General features: G+C 39.5%; 1 protein-coding gene across 12 annotated transcripts in view; it reads right to left on the bottom strand.

Moving 5' to 3' along the window:
• Nucleotides 1-21,498, bottom strand: part of tshz2 (teashirt zinc finger homeobox 2) — a 161,916-nt gene that overhangs the window by 96,160 nt on the left and 44,258 nt on the right. For 2 of the 12 annotated variants that reach the window (XR_015777400.1, XR_015777394.1), the window contains one exon: nt 11,671-12,161. The exons of 9 other annotated variants lie outside the window; for them this stretch is intronic. The gene's annotated coding sequence lies outside the window, so the exon portion shown is untranslated. Of the gene's footprint in view, nt 1-11,670; nt 12,162-20,501; nt 20,723-21,498 lie in introns of those variants that run through there. One more of the 12 variants, XR_015777396.1, reaches the window with a different exon arrangement.

Genomic DNA, 21,498 nt, shown 5'->3' with positions numbered 1-21,498 from the left:
CACGAAAAATTACTTGTGGCAGGAAGACAAACGTGGAAATGTTGGAGAGAGAAGAAGCAGAAGTAGTTTACAGAAAGAATAGTGCAGTGTAATTGTCAACAGATTATATGCCTAATGTTTATTGGGAAAAAAAACTTAATTAAAAAGTGCAAAGAAATTATCAGCATGGGAGGGGTTTTTACAAAATCTCAGGGAGCAATTTATATTTATTAATCTATTAATCTAAATTTTCAACTGACCTTATAAAAACAGTTGTTCTGTATATGAAGTTGATAGCTTCAGATTTTTTTACTATCATTTTTACTATCATCAGTTTTTGATGATAGTAACAAACAGACCAGATCGAGCGAGGGGGTAAAGAGACACTTCAGCCAATTAAAAGAGCTATCTGAGCCTGTCTGTAGCAAAATAACCATCTTTATTTGAGATACAGTGACGGTGTTCAATTGCCCCATATGTTTAAACTGCAACCCATGGTGCACTTGCCGGCTGCTGCCCTCTCGTGTAAAACTGGACCAATTTCAAAAATTGTTTTTCCCATCAGTCATTAGACACAAATACTTAGGAAAATAGGGTTTCGGTTGAAAAATGCTAAAAGTTATCCTTTAACAAATAAACTGCACTCATTGAGTATATATACTGCATATATACAATATATATACTCAATGAGAGCGCTTATGAGGCTTATCCAGGTTATGATTATTCGGGATATGGTGTTACTATGAGCAAAGAGACATCGGGTTGTTCAAATTCTGCATATACATTCTACTTTCTTTTAGAGTTCTCATAAACCAAATTTGTTTACCTGCTAAAACACATACTCCAAAAATAAGATACTCCAAAAACCCGATCATAAACGGGTTATTCATGTCCATGTCAATGCACTCTGTTATACAAGTATTTAAGTAAATTTACATGACTTTTCCAAAACATTCTGGATACTATTTATTTTTCAACTTTTATTTTTAAATTCAATGACTTTTCCTGGTTTGTCATGACCGTATGAGCCCCGTGTCTGACTGATCTGTAAATATCTCACAAATATCTGCAATAAAACTCATGTGCAGTCTGCTGTTGGTTGACCCTTTATGGTTTTAAGTGAAAGTGAGAAAGAAAGAAGCAAAAATACCTCATTGACCCTCTCTGTGCTGGCAGACACTGCGTATTTCAACAGCCACCCGCTAAAACTATTTTAGCTCTATGATGCTACCTGAGTGTTTTCCTCCCACACACAGTTAAAAAATGCACACTGCAAAATGACCTCTTTCTTTCTGCTCAGTTTGTGGAACTGAGAAGTCGCACAGTTACTTGCAAATTTGTTTTCTGTCTATATTAATATTTATGTCTGCGCTGTAAATAATATTTGTTGTTTTCAGCCCACCAAAACAAATTCACAGCACTCTGCAAATTCAATTCTGATGAGCAAATCTAACTCTGGATTCTGGAGTTCTCTTGCATATTTGCTGCTGTAAGTCGGGTCCGGTGTTGCAATCACCTCAGCAGACCACCCTGACAACCTCCTCCTCTGTTGTTAGGCTTCCCTGCAGAAAGCCTAACAGCACAGGGACTCAGTCCATGGAGGTTTCCACCATCAGATGGTGTATAACGTCCCGCAGTCTCTCACGGTAGGGCTTTGGTAGAAGTTCAGCACACATGAGACACCATCATTTGAAAAACATCTGTCACTCTGACAAATAATAAGTGCACAGGGCCTCCAGGGAAAAGGGAAGTGCAAGCTCCATATTTTATTTCTTTCTGTATAACACTGCGACTGACTGCTGTTTTTGTGTGTGGTGAACTGTACTTTATGTCTAATGCAATGCATGCTCTCTCTGACAATTGACATTTTAAGGGCATTACCCTTGACAAGGCGACCTGGACAAATGAAAGGAAAAGGCAGAATGATTTATCGGGGCGTGCTGACGAAATATTTTGATTTACATTTTTTTCTTTCTGCTCTGTTTGAAATGAATCTCCAAGACGTACACCACACCCCTGCTCCAGGCTGTGTGAGCTGTCTGCAGAATAGCCTGATGACCTGAGATCAGGTAGGGCTATATCTCCCCAGGGCGCTTGCAAAGCCAAGACAACACTGCACTGCTCTCCTTTTCTAATTCTGCCAGTTCCTCCTGGCTTAATTGAGAATTTGAACAAACAAATTAATCATTGCAGCCCATAAAAATGACAGGATTCATGCAGTAGCATTCTTCATTCTCTCTAATTTGTTGTGTGTTGTCGTCCCCCCGCCCCTCTTCCCGTGCCTTTTCTCAAACCCCCACAGCAGTTTTTGTGCTGAATCCGCTGGTTTACCCCCTTATGAAAATTACAAATACTTGTCAAGGTTAACGAGTTAATATTCTCATTCAATATTTATTTTATGGGCGAAAGAAAGCGTCTCCCTTCAGCGCGTCCTCTTCCAGAGCGAGGATGGGTTTGTTAATCAAAATGACAAGGACAGTGTCCTTTTGATAATCCCCTGAATCATCGAGAATAAAAAATGAACTTTATTAATCAGCGGCCCCTGATTAATTGTTATGAAGTGTTGCTCATCCATTTCCCCTGCATTTCCGTAATTTTCACAGAAGCCTAACAATCTCCCCAATGATTTGAAGCCTTTTGAGCTGGCGTTGCATTCAGCAGCATAGCAATAAATAGCTGGGCAGCACACTCTTCTTCCTGGATGAGCTTCTGCACTGACTTTCACAAAAACACACAATGCTTATTTCCTTTTGCTGCTTACTGCATGGCTTACATGTATATATATATATATATATATATATATATATATACACACAGGTACACACACACACACACACACACACACACACAGATATATATATATATATATAAACTTTGAATTTGCATTTTTAAAATGGTACTGTCCAAAAACATCAATATTGACGCTAACATCAGTTTAGTAGCAGCCATCAGTCTGCTTTTGTGTTTGTATTCTGCATCGATATTTCAGCTTCTGCTCACTTAATCCTTCAATGTAAGTCACAAATTTATTATTAGTTTTTCCACTGATGCATCAAAATAATAGTCAATTCCAATGTTTTGTTGTTATTTATTTTGTTTTTGCTGTTATTTATTCTCCCTTTTGTGCCAGGAAAACGAATAAATCTTCGTTATTAAAAATCGGTTAAAAGTCGTTCAATCCTTCATGAAACTATTTTTGAATGAGCTTAAATTAAATTATGAAACAACCTTCAATACAAACTTTTTTCACACAAAAAATGTTTTTTTTTAACTGTGTCAAAAGTCTTTTTATTTTATATAATATCTAATTCCCGCTCATATACATTTTATACTGCTGCAAAAAGAATACCTTCTCCTTTAAATAACTGTATTCATTCAAGTTTCTGCACCAAAAACTAAATTCTACTAGATTACATTGAAGACATCATGAAAATGTCATAATTTACCTTTGCCCAAAAGTCATTTTTACTGAATAGAGCTTGAGCGCATCATAATAAAACTCACTGCAACCTCCATGTGCTGTTGCGGCCACCAGCTGCTAACAGCTAACAGCTAACATTTACTAGCTCTCCACCTGCCGATTTAAAAACGGATTTGTTGTTAACAAAGTAGCATTATCGGGGTAAAAACAAAGGGTTCAACCCCTGACGCATGGATAGTTTACCGCGTCCCAAAGGTGTTCCAGGGAATTTCCAGGGGATTTATGTTCATCCCAAAATATGTTTTCCACTGTCTCTTACGATGGGACTTGGTTAGTCTTGAGCCCTGTTTTTTAACTTGTGCAAAACTGATGTGACAACAGAAAAACATCGGCCACAATCATCGGTGAATGTTATCTTATTTGTCAAAAGGTCAATGGAGACAGAGCACATTTCGGACTTGCCCTGCTCTCCACTGATTTTGCATTGCATGAAGGTGCCTTCTTGGGTTTTCCGTCTGCTGACAAACAACAGAAAAATGTCTAAAAGCTTCTGTGTGATTAGACGCACTACCAACAGGGTAAGGAACACAGATCTACATTGCCGAACTGAAAACACAGCGTTTAAGAGGACAAAAGTGGATACAGATGTGAGGCATCAGCAGGGAAAATGGGGAAACTGTGAGATCCACACAATTAAAATATCATGTGCAGGGAGCGTTTTGCTAATTTAACCAGACAAACTTTAGTGGTTGAGGCTTACTAAGCTATATAACGCCTGGTTTTGATCTTTCTAAGCTTAAGTGACATCTGGTTATTCAATCAAATAGTTGTAAATATCAAATTACTTCACTTCTGGCCAATATTTGGGATCATTTCTCCAAATGGAGCAACGAGCACTGAGCTAGACTGACAATATTAAGTTTATCTATATAAGCTTTCCTCTCTGTGAGACATAACGTCAGTGTCTTGGGTATGACTTTAGTATTTAATTATTTTAAAATGTTGTCAGAAAACAACTTGAAAATGATCATTAAGGTACTTGGGGACCTGTTAAAGAATATTATGGCAATTACTGATAACAACTTTATTTGATTTTTAAATGAAATTTGTAAAATCTGTCTATGTAGAGATGAACGGGATATTGTTACGATTTTCGCATCTAATAATTAAAATGCTCTCCCATTTTAAGCAACCTTCATGGCGTAAGTATGGAGTATAGATTACTGAGTTTACAAGGCACAATTGAATGCACCATAGTCGATGCCCACATGCTTTACAGTGTGTAGTACGTGTTACTGTGAGTGTCAAACTCCTATCTGACACAGACAGACAGTAGAGGACAGAGGGTACGTAAATTACACCAAAATGCCAAAGAGACTCTCAGCGTGGATGTTTTTTTTTTTGTTTTGTTTTTTTAAATCATTATTACATAACATTTTTGGTACATTTGCCTGCTAGTGTGGCAGAGGACCACAAATTTACTCACCAAACAGAAAATCTACCTGCATTTGACGCTTGCAGGATGTTAATTACGGATCCTGCATAAGGTGCTAATAATATGCTCTCTGGCAATCAAAAAGGCGGACATCAGCAGACACCGATGTTCAGCCGATAAATCGGTGCATCTGAAACAACACTACAGTTTGGCAGTAAAAAGCAGGACTTCATATAAAATCAAATATGAATGAGGAGCTGGTAAATGAAATCACGTTACACATTATCTACAAATTAACATCTCAGACAGAGCAGACCTCCCCACAGCCGAACATGAACCCCAAGGCTTCTTTTCTCTTAAAAAAGTATGACAATTAATAGTGCATATACTGATGATGTTTATGATTAATACATAACGCTGAATGTCGTTTTCACAGCGGATGGTGCAAGGTTGGGAATCTGATGTAATTTACATGAGTGTGCGAGACGTGTGGTGCTCATTTGCTCTGAAGTGATGTCCATGAAACAGAATATACAAACGATAGGAAAGTTTCATATCAGAAGGGTGTCTCTCTTTTTTCTTTCCTTTCTCCTCAAGGCGCATTATTACAGAAGGGGGGCCTGATGAAGAGAGAATATTTCATGCTATGCCCATTAATCAGCCGCCGTCCATTTTACTGTATTTACCTAGAAGTTATTATTTTTATATTCAGGTCCATATTTAACAGTCCTGTGTAAGGATATTATACATTTAACGAGTGCACGCTGTGAATTTCAGCCTCTTCAACAGATTTAAGGGGGTTGGGTGGCTCACATGCAATTAATTGTGGAGGTGTTTTATCCATCAGAATGAATAATTTAAAGGGAATGTTAATAGGTATCCCAGACTTGGCCAAAGGAACAGAGACAAAGTGTTGTTGAAAGACGTTTCATTACTTCCCCTCTGATGCTGCACTTCATTTGTTCTAGTGTGTCTTTTTTGGGTCAGTCTAGTCACAATTAAAGGTGACAAAAAAGCATAATAATAATAACTAAATAAGGAATTAATGTGCGGAAAGAAAATGTACAGTAAGATGTTGATTTAAAATTAACACTACACAGTTATTATATCTGATTCATTTCAAAGCTGGATAATGGCTCACTGTCAAAATTATAATCACTGCAGCACAAAGCCAGAAGTTAAACTTTCCCCATAAATAAAAGCACGTCTGGTTCACAGCACATGGGAACTAAAGTAAATCTGAGCAAGAACTTCCCCCTGCAGAGTTACCTTTGAAAAATCTGCTTTATGTAACATAAATTTTTACAGGGAGGGGCGTTAAAGCTGCAATCCGTCTTCTTTTTTGTCCATGTAAATGTTACATATAAATAACTGAGGAGTTTGAGTTATAGATTAAACGTCGGCTCATCATAATTAACTAGGCCAGATGCATAAAACTGTAGATTCACCACTAAAACTTTGTGCACGCACAAGCCGGACAGAGCATATCTGGCGGACTACGTGAGCTCCCCCTGGAGCCCCCGACAAATATATTCTTATTTTTATCGTATTTATTACAAACAAGAACAAGATAAATCAACACAAATAAACAACTTGGCTAATAACCAATAGAAGAAACAGTCGCGCAAGTATTTAAAACTTTGTCTTTTTCCTTTTTTTATTGTACTGTTTCATTCTCTTTAACTCAAATACTCTCCATGCACACTTGATTACACAATACCCATAAATGCACTAGCATGTTCTGTTTGCAATTTTGGCGCGCTCCTCTCTGTGGTGCTCTCGGCAGTCGTCTTTGTTCCCTTTCGGAAGATCTGTCCCGTACATGCACAAAGGTAGATTTATAAAGCCCTACGCATCCCTGTTTTATTAACCTTGATCACTATGGCGTTGCGTGCGCATGCACAAGCATCATTTCCACTTCCAGAGTTTGCCACAAATTGGTGTAGAAACGGCCTTAAAAATCTCTTTGCATTTTGAGACCTGTGTGCGCTCCACCATTCATTAGACCTGTCATTGAGAAATACGGTAAGGAAAGTGCAATTTCACTAACAATGTTGCATCAACAAGGTTCTCCAACAGCGCCAGGGCAGCCACCATCAAACACAGATCACATCATCACACAAACCATCAGTGGTTCATTCATATAACGCTCATGTTAAAACCACCGCCACTATTAAAACCTCTACTGCCACATATTGATTTGATATTTTTGGAGCTGGACTGTTCATTAAGAGCGCTATTAAAATTCATTGCACCACACTCTTGGAGCACAAAGGGTACTCTGGGCACAGATGGAGCAGCAGAACGTCAGGCACAAAGAAAGTGAAACTTATTATTGAGCCGTGTCTAAAAGTTCACCTCTGCAGCAGCTCCTCCTCTCATCCATCGATGTGATCAGCTCTAAACGCATTGACAGATCAACTATCTAGTCGGCGACTCAAACTCCTCAAACTGCTGGTGTGGAAAAAAATAATTTAATGACGAGCTCTGCCTGCGCTATATTTACCGACCTGCTAAAATGTCGGCATTTAGCTAGCACCACACATAGATTCCGAATCTAATTCTGTGGTAAAATTAAACAATCATTAGCAAAGAGCTAAATGTAAATGAAATATGATGAAATTCATATCTCATAAATCATTGAAAATTAATTTTATAAATGCACCTTTGATTTACATTTTACAGAACACCATGTAATATGCAAAAATAATTACATAATTGGAAAAAAACCTAACAATGTTATCTGTCTCTCTGCTTATATTTAATCTTCTCCTTGTCACATCACCTGCAGCTATCTCAGCTAAAACCATGTGCATGCTTGGTCTACATGAGCTGTGCACGTTTTTACCTGTAAAATACCAGTTGTGTGGGGAAAAGCGTACGCATGTTTTTTTGCACATCGTTCATGCATCTGGCCTCTGCTGTTTTTCCCAAAAGTACTTTTATTTAAACATTAAAAACATTTTTAAAAAACCATTAATTACACATAATTTAAGAGCCCTAAATTATTACTTATAGATTTCAGATTGGGCCTTTAAGTGACATAAAGTACATTACATGCATTCTTGAGCAGAAAAGTTTCGCGAATACTAACAAATTTATCATATTCACTGAACAAGATTATCTTGGCCTGAATTACCATATACTCTTTTAAGACATAAAACCACAGCTCCCCTTGAAGGAAGCATTAAATTGATGATGTCTGAGACTTGATCTCAGTGCAGCTTTGACTGATTCCTCCTATGTGTGTGTGTGTGTGTGTGTGTGTGTGTGTGTGTGTGTGTGTGTCTTCTGGTGGGAAACAACGTGAACTTCATCGACTCCCCCATGCACCAAGGGATGACATCAGAAAGAAGTCGTCTCTGTCAGATGCAATAAAGGGACGTCCACATGTGCATAGTCCCCCATCCTTCACACTTTGTGTACACCCACCTCACAACATAAATTAGCTATGGTGACTACTCGCTTTTCAACGGCCGTCCAAGACGAGGACATTTGGAGAGAAAAAGATGCGCCGCGGGTGTGTGCTGCACGCCAGGTTTTCCCAAAATTTAAACAATAAATTCAGATGAGATATTGCAAAATTAATTTTCTGACACCATCCTTTTCCCCTCTGTAACGCACGTCTGTTAATTTTTCACAAAAGGATTCACAAATACATGAGTCCTTTTGTACAGTTTCCTTAGATGGAGATCTATGGCGATGTGAACAAAAGGCACTCCTTCAATGACAAGTGCCAAGTACATCAGCCAGTCCCTCTTTTCAAGTAATTCCAACCCTGGCTATTCAGGGTTTGCCCTGTGGCGAGACCGAGCACTTCGTTCTCCAGAAATAGCCATAGCTCATCTTTCACAAGGACTCAGGTCGTCTTATCACGGGGAGAGAGGTTCATTTGAATTTCTGTCTCTTCAATATGCCTGGCAATCATGATGCCCGGTTAATATTGAAGTTTGGGGAGCGCATGGTGTTGCTCTCCCCTCAGGCTGTGTGGCAGGCACAAAGAACTTGTAACTTGCCATCAAATATCTTATCACATGACTTTATCTGCCAGCAATGGCAGACAGTCGCACCTCAGCAGCTCGCCACCGTGCTGAAATCATGATCCTCCAAATGTGTTTACTTTTTTCTACCCTGATAGCATTCATGTCTTTAAACAAATATATTTTTGGATGGATATGCCCGAATGCTAAAAGCTAAATAATTGTACGCCTCTGGCTAAAGACAAAGATTTGATTTGCTTTGCTGGCTTTGTATTTATTTGTTGTCCACAGCAACTCATGAAATCTGAATTTCCTTTTGTTCCCTGTTCACAGTAGAAAAGCAAAATTGGCTTACCACATCTAATTAACACCCAAACACACCTTGACAACTTCTGCATGACACTCACTCAGCTAAAATCTTTTTAGAATAACAAAAAAAAAATCCACACTTCAACTGAAAAGAGAGGCGTTTTTCTTGATAAATTTAAGATAAAAGACGTGGCAGTCATTTTCTCCCATGACATATTTGTTCTTTAACAACAAATCAATGGCTGTGAAAGCTTGGCACCTGAATACAGAACAATGGGGAGATGAAGCGAAGATTGTCTTCATTAGGCACATTAATATTCATAGAAAGTAGAAAATCTGACACCACGGAGGACTTGGTAACCTTTTCTCATATTAGATTTTTTTTTTTCAACTTCTTAACACAATTAAAGTCCAGCAATGACTTAATTAATGCGGCTTTCTGTCAGGCGCTTTAAAGAACTGTCAATTTGGCCTGGGTCTGCCTGTCAGCAGGGAAGAAAGACAGTCATCCCACTCTAACAGGAGACAGTCGGAATCACAGTGCCGGATAAAGTCACATTCTCAGACACCTTGCCAAATTGATTCTTTTAAGGGTTTTCTTGCAGATTACCATTTCTTCCCTCCTGTCTCTTATTCTGCACGAGTGTCAAATCTGAGAGAAAATCTAAATTCAGTTTTAGGCTCTGGCTATTACCATCCTTCTCCTATTGTGCTCGTTGTTGCTGATACCCTGTTAAATTATGATTTGAATGAAACATTTCTCGTGCAAGGCAGTGTCCTCAGAGCTCTGAATCAATTACCCTGACACCGGGAACAATATGGTGTGGTTAGAGCGTGCTGCCCTTGCGGTTTGCAAAAAGTTACCGAATCAACATTAGCTCAATTATTCGTTTGCGTGAAGTTACTGAACATTTTTATTCCCGTTTTGCATGTCCTTGTGACAAACGATATCAGTGAGACATCTTAGTGAATGTGCGGTGAGTTTCTTGGTAAAATCAGCCGTGTGTGTGGAGAGTGGGAGCAGAACTGTCTTCAAGTGGAAGCCACAGGCTGTCCAAACAAGATGCAAGCACAAATGGCTCCTGCTAATGACTGATTCTCCTCTTGCTTGGGTTTTGATCAAAAATAGCTCCTTCTCCTCTTTTTCTCTGAAATGGTAGCGACCAAAATTGAGGCAATGGGCCTTACTTTAGAAGCTGCAGGACTCTTTTTTTTTTAATTGCTTTGACTGAGATCAGTCACACTTTATAGTGAGTGAGACTGAGATTTTCAGGAGTATTTCGACTATAAGAAAAACAGGAATGTACAATATTGTTGCTCTTGTGTGAATTTCAGTATTCCTCCTGCTTCTTATTCAATGTCATTTTAAAAGGTGTGACTTTAATTTCGGAAGAGAAACGCAGTCTAAATCTGATTTTAACATTCATTTTCTCATCTATCCACTAGGTGTGACCGGCAGGGGGATTCATACACTGCCACTCTCTGTATTAATGAACCGATACCTGTGATCATTCTGCAGGAGGTGTAACTGGCTTGGCAGGTGTGCTGCCACTGGGAAACAGATTAAAATAGTCAGGGTTCCTTTCAAGGCTTGTACAGAAAACAATGGAGGCTTCACAAGGTAATCATGCCATTATATGAGACGGAGGGACTAATTGGAATTATACTAGAACAGGCAGGGAGCTCATTAAAACCTTGAGCACTACCTCATGATAAACAGTCACTTTAAGGGCTGGCACTAATATGATGAGGCAAAGTCTTTATTTCTCACTTTCCAATGAACACATCTGATGTTTAAGCTCCTTATACTCTCTCAGCAGGTATCGTGTGGAATGTAAGACTCCTTAATTGCCACTGGAAATTAGTAAGATGGTTATATAGAGAGCTTCTGTCGTCATGCGGAAACACTGACTGAGATGATACTGTACCGCCTCTCGTGGTCTGTATCACTTCCAATCCCTGGAACATAATCATACTGTGCTTTTCATACTTCACATTGCATATTTTGTCATCTGCTTTTCAACATGCATTTCATTATTACAAATTGAGCCGTGTGTTAATGCATTAATTGTTCAACTTTGCTCATTACTACCCTATAAAACCTCACCAATACAATACCATAATAACACAGCGAGCTTGTTATGGACTCTGACAACCCGTGATTAAAATCAGACTCATTTTGCTTGATGAGAAATTGCTTTACCCAAAATAACTTTATATCCCCCTGCTTTCCGACCACAGTTCATTAGCTCCATCTTGCTCAGGCAGGATTCTTTGTGCCATTTTGACTGTATTCAAATCTCTCTAATGCCATCTCATGTTTAAAGACTGGCCATAAATCCCATATCAGTTCTTAATGACCACTGCCGGCCAGCCGGTAATATGTCATTGTTCGCAGGCGATCACCCAGCGGGGAATAGACCATGCCAGTCTTTGTAATTGCACACCCAGAAAGATTTATATTGCCATTATGCACACCCATAAGAAATAATTCAAACATATCATTGAAAAAAAACAGCCTGCACATTGCTGATCCCCAAATCTCGACTGAGCATCTCGCCAGTATAATATTCCAGTGCCTCTGCTAACATGTCTTTAATGTCTCACAGTAAAGATGTCTTGAACACTCATATTCCATATGTCTATTTATTGGCGACACTGTTTCTCCTTCTGCAGGGTGCTTTGGTGGAGTATGTAAAGGCTGGATAGGAAAACACAAGGTGTCATACAGTAGAGCACTAAGTGGCTGAAATATTCATCAATCAGCTGGCGCATTATGCATCCTAAACAAACTCCACGTACACTCCCTGCTATTTTTTTCCTAAACACCCGCAATCCATGGATAGCTCAGAGATGTGGTGATTGAAGACGCAGTTAGCTGAACTCCCCAAGTGTGCCGCCGCAGCTTTGTTGTGCAGCTTGTCCTGGTTCCTCCTGAGAGGGGAGGCAGGTGTAGGCTGACGCAGGTTTGATCACCTTGGTGAGTGCGGACCTAAGTGGCTTCTCGGCGTTCCGCAGGGAGGACAACAGCAGCCAACTGCAGAAGGACGAGTGTTTGACTTGGGCTAATGAATTGCCTGGTTGAACAGAATTACATCATGCTTGTTTTCTTTAAAAGGATTTGACAGGTACTCAAATATGCTGGTTGACGTTCTAATTTAAACTACGACACCGCATGAGGGAGCAGATAGAGAACATAACTGCGGATTGATAAAATGTTACGTTGCCCAGAATATGCAGGATGTTTATTCATGAATTGCTCTTATAAAGTGATCTGCTTTGACGTGATGTGCTTTAAATGTCAAGAAAATCGACACCTAGTGACGCTAGAACAATGGCAGCCTCTGCTTGTTCCCTTTGTCCCTGGTTAGAGGGCCGGAGAATTAGAGGGGAAGTTGAAATGCCCTGCTGAAGTCAGCCATCAAAAGCAGGCCAGTCATGCAGACTCCTGTTTCAGAGTCTACTGAGACCGCTCCCAGGGACTCTTTGTTCCTTTTCAACCAGACTGCTGCTGTCTCCGTGCTCAGGGGGCTCACTCACCAGTGACAGCCCCAGTCAGATCATACCCCCACAATCAAATACAGTTTTATTAGATCTGTCTTGCCGAGCGGCACTCCACTGCAAAAACATGTTTTGTTCTCTTTAACCTATTCCACCGGGGACACAAACCAACAGTGACACTGTCATTTGTGAGCAATGCAGTATGACTCCCTTGTGGTACAAATGTCAGATTATACCGTGCAGTACTAGTTATCCTCCCTAAATATAGCCTCTCTGGTATCATAGCCTGTCGCAAGAAATTCATGGCTTCACACACATGGCCTTTAGTGGAACCCCAGACACTGTCACAAACCTTAAGAAGTCGCCAGGATGAGACTAATTGTAAATTCATATCTGTCTGCAAACTCTCCTTGTAATTCTGAGAAGAGAGGCACCTGCCCCCAGCTTGATCCTGGCTCGTAATGTGTGATGTGCACTTTTCAGTCCCAGCAGATATCAAATTGATTTGCACATGGAATTGTCATCTCTTATTAAGCTGGCATTTAAGTAGCGTATTAGACTCAAATAGGCACATGGATTTAGAGGTATGACCAGCTGTGAGATGGTCTGGATACTGGTCACTCGAAGTATTTTACTACTCTTAAAGGTTTAATTAACCAGGCTTAAAGCCCCTGAAATCTTATTTTATAAAACAGAGAGTTCCAGTCCTTGATTATGATTGGCTGAGCTGCGTTCAAAGCTGTTGTAAAATACTCTATAAACACACAGCTGTGACCGCATTACAATTTCAGTATTACTATGCAAAATACTCACCAATCATTCTTAGTCATTTATCATCTGCCAGGACAATTACAGTCAGAAGTATACAACTCTGTCATTCGATAAATGTACAAAAATACCACCAAGATGCCGCAAAAGAAACAAAAAGAGCTTAATGGGGTTTATGTTTAAGCAGCCAGGGAGCTCACTGTGTCCTCTCATCAATCCACCGGCCTTTTATTGACATCCAAAGTGGTAAATCTACACAAGTGACCTAAGTTAACAATGTAGCTTTAGCTAGCTTGCATGCTTTTATTCTTTAGCTTATTGCCTTCATGTTTAAGAGCTATGTTTACAATTCCTAATGACACAATTTTTGGTTACACTGTAGCAAAGTTACTCAGTAAGTAACCAGCTTCACTGTTATAAAAATGATATACCTGGCAAGTGACAACAGCACGAGGACAGTGAGAATACTATATATCTACGGATGGTAGATATATACAGTACGTGGCTATGATGTAACTGTAATATGTTGAGAACTTCTTTTTTCTTTACCCTAACATTAAGTACACTCGAGCTCAGGGGGGGAAACTCTATGACTCCATGTTACCAAAAATTTGTAACACAGCCAACACTTTCCACTGCGTCCCTGTGGCACTCGGCAACCATTCTGCTAAATGTCACCAAAGCATTGCTTGGCAGATCAACTTTACTGTGACATCATAATGTCACATTAAAGGGGAGACAATTACTCAGATACTGAATTTGTGACACTAACCCTGGATGCCCACCTTAAAACTTTGGGGTATTTTCACAGACATGGATGTAAACTGTTACTGCAACTTGACTAGTGCACAGAGGCATACAAGATCAAGGCAGCAATTCTTATTTTTACTTTAATCAACACTTTTTTAGTCATGAATATTCTATTTTATAGAGAGATAGTTACGGTTTGAATTTTTCAGGGGCTTTAAATCTCCAAAACTACTGAGAGTTTGAAACAATACAGTACATTACAGCACGATAAAAATAAAAGGAGGTGTTCAGGATCTGAAGGTGAGGAGAATCAAAAGCACACATCACTGTAACGTGATCATCACTTCTTCTTGAAGAGCTGTTTGTTTTTCTCTTTTCTCTCACACAAGGCTTAGTTTAATTCATGAGTGTTTCATGCTGTTATCACGGAGGAGAATTACACACAAACAGCAGGTGAGGTCACAACAACAAGGTGAACAAAAACACGTCATTCATCCGACCAGGATCACTCTGAGCATGACGCATGTCCAGTATGTCATGTTATGGCCCAGAATGAGTGACAGCATGTCTGAAACAGATGCTTGTAATATATCTGACTGCAGCCTCATGGCCAGAGGAAAATATTCACATTATATGTTTCTGCAAACCACAAACCAAACAATCAACATTTCTGAAGTGATGTAGTATCTATAAATATATTAAAGTTGACTTTTGACTCATTGGGAGGTGGAGGAGAAAGTAAATGGTATGTCATCAATGTCACCCCGGCAACGTCATCTAGGCACGATGCCTGTTAAGCTGCAGACCAATGATCAACACCAACAACACTGACTGTTTTGTGGCGACCCTTCGCAGCATTTCCACCAGTGGTTATGGCATGGATATTTTTCACCAAACCTGTGTGTTTTTGGCAGCACATTGTGATGTCTCCCAGCAGAGCTTGTGGCATTAAACCTGGGTGGTTTTGGCGGCACACTGAGCAGTGTTTCTGGCACTAAACCTTGGTGTTTTTTTATTAAACCTAGGTGTTTTTGGTGGCACATTGCATTGTTTACACCACTGTTTGTGGCACAGAACATGGGTGTTTTTCATTGAACCTGAGTGCATTTTGCAGCACATTGCAGCATTTGCCAGCTGTGTTTGTTGCACTGAACAGGCATTTTTTTCTACCAAACTCTGTGTTTTTAGTATCACATCACAGTATTTTCTAGTGGCGTTTGAGCAACTGAACCAAGGTGTTTTTCCACCAACCTGTCCCTGCTTTTCCATTTTCCTTGTTGTGCCACCAAACGTGTGTATTTTAAGCCACAACATAATCTTTTTTTAATCATAAACATATTCTTTTTCTAATCGCCTAACTTTTTAATCTTAAATTAGGCAATTTTTGTGTTTCAGTACATCTGCTACAGAATAATGTACAACTATAACCATCTGTGGTATGCAAACATGTACAATATAAACATTTCTTTCTGTAATTAGGTTGCTGACGGTTCAGTGTAAATTTTAAATGTTCATTTGCTCCTCTGAGATTCTACAAAAGTTTTATCTCATACTTTGGACTTTTAACAAAAAAGAAATCATCATATGAAATTCATTATGTTAGCACTAAATAAGACTTTTAGACTGTTAAAACAAGACAAAAATTCTCCAGTGTTTACAGCTTTATTCTGGCTTTGTTTTTTTTCCGCAAACTAATAATTAAAGTGAGGATTTTCAAAAACAATAATATTATTGCAATAGTACTAACGAGAAATCATCCAAAGTCGCATATAGTATTTTCTTCCCTTTTCAGACATCCAGCCCTATAAATAATCAAGGCCTTCTCTGATCCCTCCGAGTAATTATCTGTGTTCTCTGACAGCCACAGGCAGCAGCAAACTGACAGGCCTCCATGAGGGAGATGTTGTGTAAATTTTATGAGTGACAAAGGAGATTAGTAGAGTGACTTTGTACATGTAACTTTGACCTCCTTGGAGCTGTGCACGCAGGAAGGTTAACAGGAGGCAGGGAGAGGAGACGCCCAAGGACGCCACTCTGTGTGCATTATTTTGTGCCAAAATATGATTCAATAATCAAAAGCAATATGTTGAGAATTGAGAGGAAAGGTAAAATAAATCTGTGAGAAAGATATTGCATAAAGATAGTGATTATGTTTGAATGATTGATGTCAGTGAACTCGCATAACTCGCATTTCTTGCATGTCTTGTGTGCGCCAGAAATCTCAAATGATGTCTATCATCTCCCAAAGTGTGTTTACGTCAGTCTGTTGTCGTATTTTGGCAGATGGTTGGGGTATTGTGTTGAATTTGGGGGAAAGCAATAGTTTTCCACAGATATAGTGATTCTAGAGAGGCACTCATCAGTTAAATAGCAACCTGCCTCAACGATCTCCGTCTCCGAAACTCCCCCTTTATCATACTCCTATTGTGTGCCGCCACCGACGGACCAACCCTAAGCATTCTTTGCTCTGATTTTCCATTGATGGTCTTTCATATAGTGAGTCTGCTCAGAGAGGCTTTGTTCACTATAATTACAGGGCCTGTGATTTCAGCACGTACGTATGTCTTGCCTCCAGCTCTGTGATTGTCAAGGAGATTTGATGGAGGCATCAAGCACATGTGAGTGAAGGGGAACATGGACGTGCCATCACACCCTTCTGTTTACCCAGAGTGTCAGAGGGCTGATGTCACCCGCAGAGAGAACAGAAGAGGTGGGCCTCCGTGGATTCCTCCACGTCTCTCTCTGTCTGTCTGTCTGTCTGTCTGTCTCTCCGGACATGTTTTAGGAAGCGGCGATAACAGGGGGGTGCGTGGAGTTCAGCGGACACGCAGCATTGCAAATCTCCCTGGCCATCTTGCACGGCTCACGCTGTTCAAACAGGTTCCACGCCGGCTTGTGTCTTGTCTTGTCAAGTGGCTGACATTCTGATTTAATCAACATCCACGCCTGCCAGATGAATTAGATCACTATCAAAAATGCACAGGGAGCGCCATGTCCCTCACTTGTCAGAACCAAACTCATCTGCTCATTTATTTATTACATTCACCATGAGAGGAGCATTGTAGCACTGTGTGGGCTTAAGGTTGTCTGTCCTTGGTGCTTTGTTAAACTTGGATGAGCCCCAGGGACTTCTTTAATTTTATCTCCAACTCACATCATATTGAAAACACATAATGGTGGTCTGGAAAAGAAAAACAAACACAAAGCATTCCTTCCTCTCTTCCTCTCCTCTGAACATCAACTATCTGTTCTCTTCAGAAAATAAATCCTCTAAAAGCATGTTTTAATCTAAGATCCAGGATGTCTAAATAGATACAGAGACAATCACCATGTTTTCATGCACAAAACATTCTGTTTTTTGACCTCATTCCTAAAAAGACAATATTGCTACTACACTGAAAATGAATATTCCAATAAAATTCCTGTTTACATGCAGCCGTGGATACTCCAATTAACGCGCCCTAACATGACATTTATCACGTCAAAATATAAAACATTGGAACAGCTGGAGCCACGTGCGTCTTTGCATCAAAATAGGATTTTTTCAAAGATTCCTACTGGTGGTAGACTCATTGGACAGTGCAAACACAATCTCTCTTTAATTCCTTTAACAACCTTCTTAGAAAGGCTGTCGTTGTGATATTTTTGCATATCCAAAAACCTGTTCACATCCAGTTCAGGGAATCAATTCAGTTAATTTTGCTTTCAACAGGCCAACACCTATTAACAGATAATTAACAGGTGAATTTTAAAAGAAAAAATAAAAAGATGTGTAGTACAAAATGGACTATTAGTCTGGCGCTTCATTGCCTGACTGAAATTAAGTGCTGTATTTCAAAGCTATTTTATTTCAAATGTCCTGACTTTTATTTTCTGTTTGCTTTACTGATAGACAGCCATTCAGCGATCTGGTAAAGCCGACCCAGTGGCATAACCCCTGGATACACCGATGAGTAAGTAGCTTTATGTTGACCATAAAACCCTTTTAGCATTATTATGACAAAGCTCACTTACTCAACAAGGTGAGCTGAGGGGCGACCAGAGGGTGGGCACTTTGTTTCAACAACAACGTTGTTGGGTTGGGACAGCGTTATTAGTGGTTATCGCCAAATGCGCCATGCCATCATCAAGCTAGCTCCTACTAGACTTGGGTGGTGGGCAGTGCAGTTAACTGAAGCTTGGCAAAATTAACCAATTAACAGACGTGTCAAAAAATTCTCGGTGGTTAACAGATCACCAGTTGACTCAACCACTGACATCCCTAATCCATGTCTTATATAATGCTTAAAAGTTGGCGTGTTTCTCCTTCTGACCAGAAAACGGCTTTTTTTTTTTTTTGGTCACCTATATCTACCACAACCTTTCAGTTGGTGAGTTAGTAACGTATCAATGACAACGCACCAAGCCGACTGTAAACAGACAAGACGTAAACTGCAGCAGAAACCCCAAATTAGATACTACTTCAAATGGGCCAGAAATGCGCCCAAACAATGTTAATAATACCAGCATATCCTAAGTCTTAATTTGAAAAGTTCAGAAAAAGGCCTAATTCTTGGACTCAAAATGAAATGTGCGTGTTAACATGATCCACATTCAGAATATTGTCTTTTTCTGAATAATAGGGGAATTTTAGTGTGCATGTAAACACGTTTTTTACTTGACGATTGACTTGAGAAATGTTTAGATACGTGTACATTGATTATGTATGATTATGCTGACTGACCTATCACTCCTTTGTTTTTTAGTTTGCTGCCATGACGAAAATAAACAGGGAGGTTGAGTGCGTGCTGGCAAAGCAAAAGAGAGCTGCATGACAATGTAGAAAGAGCTAGAAAAGGACTGATGTGTTCACTGCTCATTCCCTGAATGGAGATCATTTCTGAAACTATGTACTTTGTGAGAAAATGCTTTCGCTTATGTACATCACTGAACTCAGGCTTTTTCATTAAATTCACTATTTTGTTCAGTATTTGAAAAGCGCCAGTGTCGGGCCCTGAATAGATTGAATTGATGCTTATTGGACAATTGTATATCAAAGTGATAGCCAAGTCTAATGACAAAAATCCATTTCATTTCGAGTTTAACAGAATTACAGAGCTCGATGTTGTCTGTGTATTACTGCACTGAGGAGAGGACTGTATAGGGACGCTTCAGTGTGCTCCTAATGTGAGTGTATGTTGCATGAATTATCAGTGGGAGGACGGCTGTGGTTTAGTTGAGCTGAAGAGACTCAGATTGAGATGTCCACTCACGGCTCACTGGTTTGATGTTTCCATCATCGACAGCAAAGGAGACTCTGACAGTTGGGCTGCACAAAGCCAGCTGTTTTCATGGTTTGAAGCGTCCTGAACGTGCACCCAAGTTGAAGGATTGGTAGGAGATTATTAACCAAAGTGACACCCAGAACACAGGCATCCACAGTTGGAAAATCACTGGGTCTCTCTCCTTCTCTCTCCCTCTGCCGCTCTCTTTCTTTTTCGCGCTCTAATTTTGGAGCTGCAGCAAAGTGCTCCTGCATGTTTGTGTCAAAAGTTCTAAATTGAAAAGTGTGATAAGGTAGGAGGAACATTAAAAATAGATAAACACACATCTGTGGACTAATCTGGAAAAAAACAAAACAAAGAACAAGGTGGGATGATAATCACAGCGCTGTTTATCAAATCACTCCACAATAAAAGGACAGATTAGATCTGTTAGTCTAATAGATTGATGTCATAAAATGTTTGATTTCTGAATCAATCAAAAACATTTAGACCCAAACCATTTGGTCAAACCTCGCCCACATTACCGGTGGTGCTGTGCGTCAGTTTCACCATTAAAAAAAAAATTGATTCTAATCTAACTGTATTTACTTGATGATGATATTTTGGTAATAAAACTAGAATTTCCGCTTCATGTCTTCACTAAGAGACTATTTTTACAGCGAAGTACAGAAGACTGATGTCACATTTTGCAACGACCATCACCTGGAGCTCAGCATGAAGATCAGCAAAACCAAATACAGTCACAGTAAATCTATCCTTCTGTTACTGAGTTAGGGCATTGAGTAATGGCCAGAAAAGTGTTTTTACAGAATATTATGATATACATGCAAAGCAATTTTTTGTGCAATACAAGTACATACAAAGTCAAAGCAAAGATGTGAATAATACAAATTTGCACCAGGCAACACAAATGACGCAAAATTTGCGTCATCACTGTATCATTGTGTAATGTTGTGTCACAAAAGCTAATCAGTAGGTACCATGCATGCTGGACATTCAGAGCTCAATTATTCAACGTCAGTGGTGTACAGAGTCAGAACAAATAAAGAAAGGGCTTTAACAAATGTGAGCGAAGCCATAGGACTAAATGCTAAGTTCTGAACATATGTATTTGTGACTAATTTGTTGAGTTGCCTCTTTGCAAAATGCTCTGAGTAATTAAAGGCAAAACATGAAAGGAATGAAATAGTAATACACTACCGCAGACAACATGAAAAAAATTAACAAAGTGTGTTGTCAGTCTTCGTTCACGCTGGTTTAGAACATGTAGCCTCCGTGTTCACATCACCTGATTCCAGCTAATGGTTGTACCTGACTGCAAACAAAGTTGACACTAACATTAGCATCAGCTGTCTTCCCCAGTTAATTAGCACTAGTGCTGTACATGACTGTAAATGTGCTAACGATGTATCCAAAATGTGCAACAGCATTTTTTGCTGACACTAGATATGAAACAAAAGCCAGACATTGTGGCGTTTTAAGTTGTTGTGAGCTGTTAATTCCCCACTTTGAATCCAAAAAAAAGAATATAATGTAATCTCTCTTTTCTCCTCCTCTGTGCCGGTGCCAGCATGTCTGCAGCTCCCTGTACCAAAGAGTAGCGTGAAATTCAAGAGTGCTTACTTTCTTAGCAAAATCTGGAGACAAAAACATCCCGAGATATACACTGCACAGCACACAAACAAGACAAAACAAAACAATAAAACTGCTAGCCTTAAAGCAATCTTATTTGACTGAAGGTTTTCCGTAGGATGATTAGAATCTTTCAGGGAGCTACCCTTGTTAGCACAACCATTACCACAGCTGTTAAGGGTGAACATTGCAATTTGCAAAATACTCCAAAAACAATGCAGCCGACATTTTCAATGCAGTAACGCATTGCAAAAATTCACTTGTGGTTCTAACTTGTCAGAAATTATACACTCTACACATGCGCGTACTGGTAAAGAAAAAAAAAAAATCCATTAAATCCTTCATAAACTACAGCAGCACACATGTTGTCTACATGTTGAAATGTCCCTGTGGTCTGGTTTGTTATGGACAAACTAAAGAAGCTTTAAAGATTTACATATCTGAACACAGAACTGCAAC

This window comes from Plectropomus leopardus, chromosome 9, assembly GCF_026936395.1.
Source record: "Plectropomus leopardus strain MGB_pleo_1.0 chromosome 9, ASM2693639v1, whole genome shotgun sequence".
Classification (NCBI taxonomy): Eukaryota; Metazoa; Chordata; class Actinopteri; order Perciformes; family Serranidae; genus Plectropomus; species Plectropomus leopardus.
The sequence above is the reverse complement of the archived record's forward strand: the minus strand, read 5'-3'. Positions and strand labels throughout refer to the sequence as shown.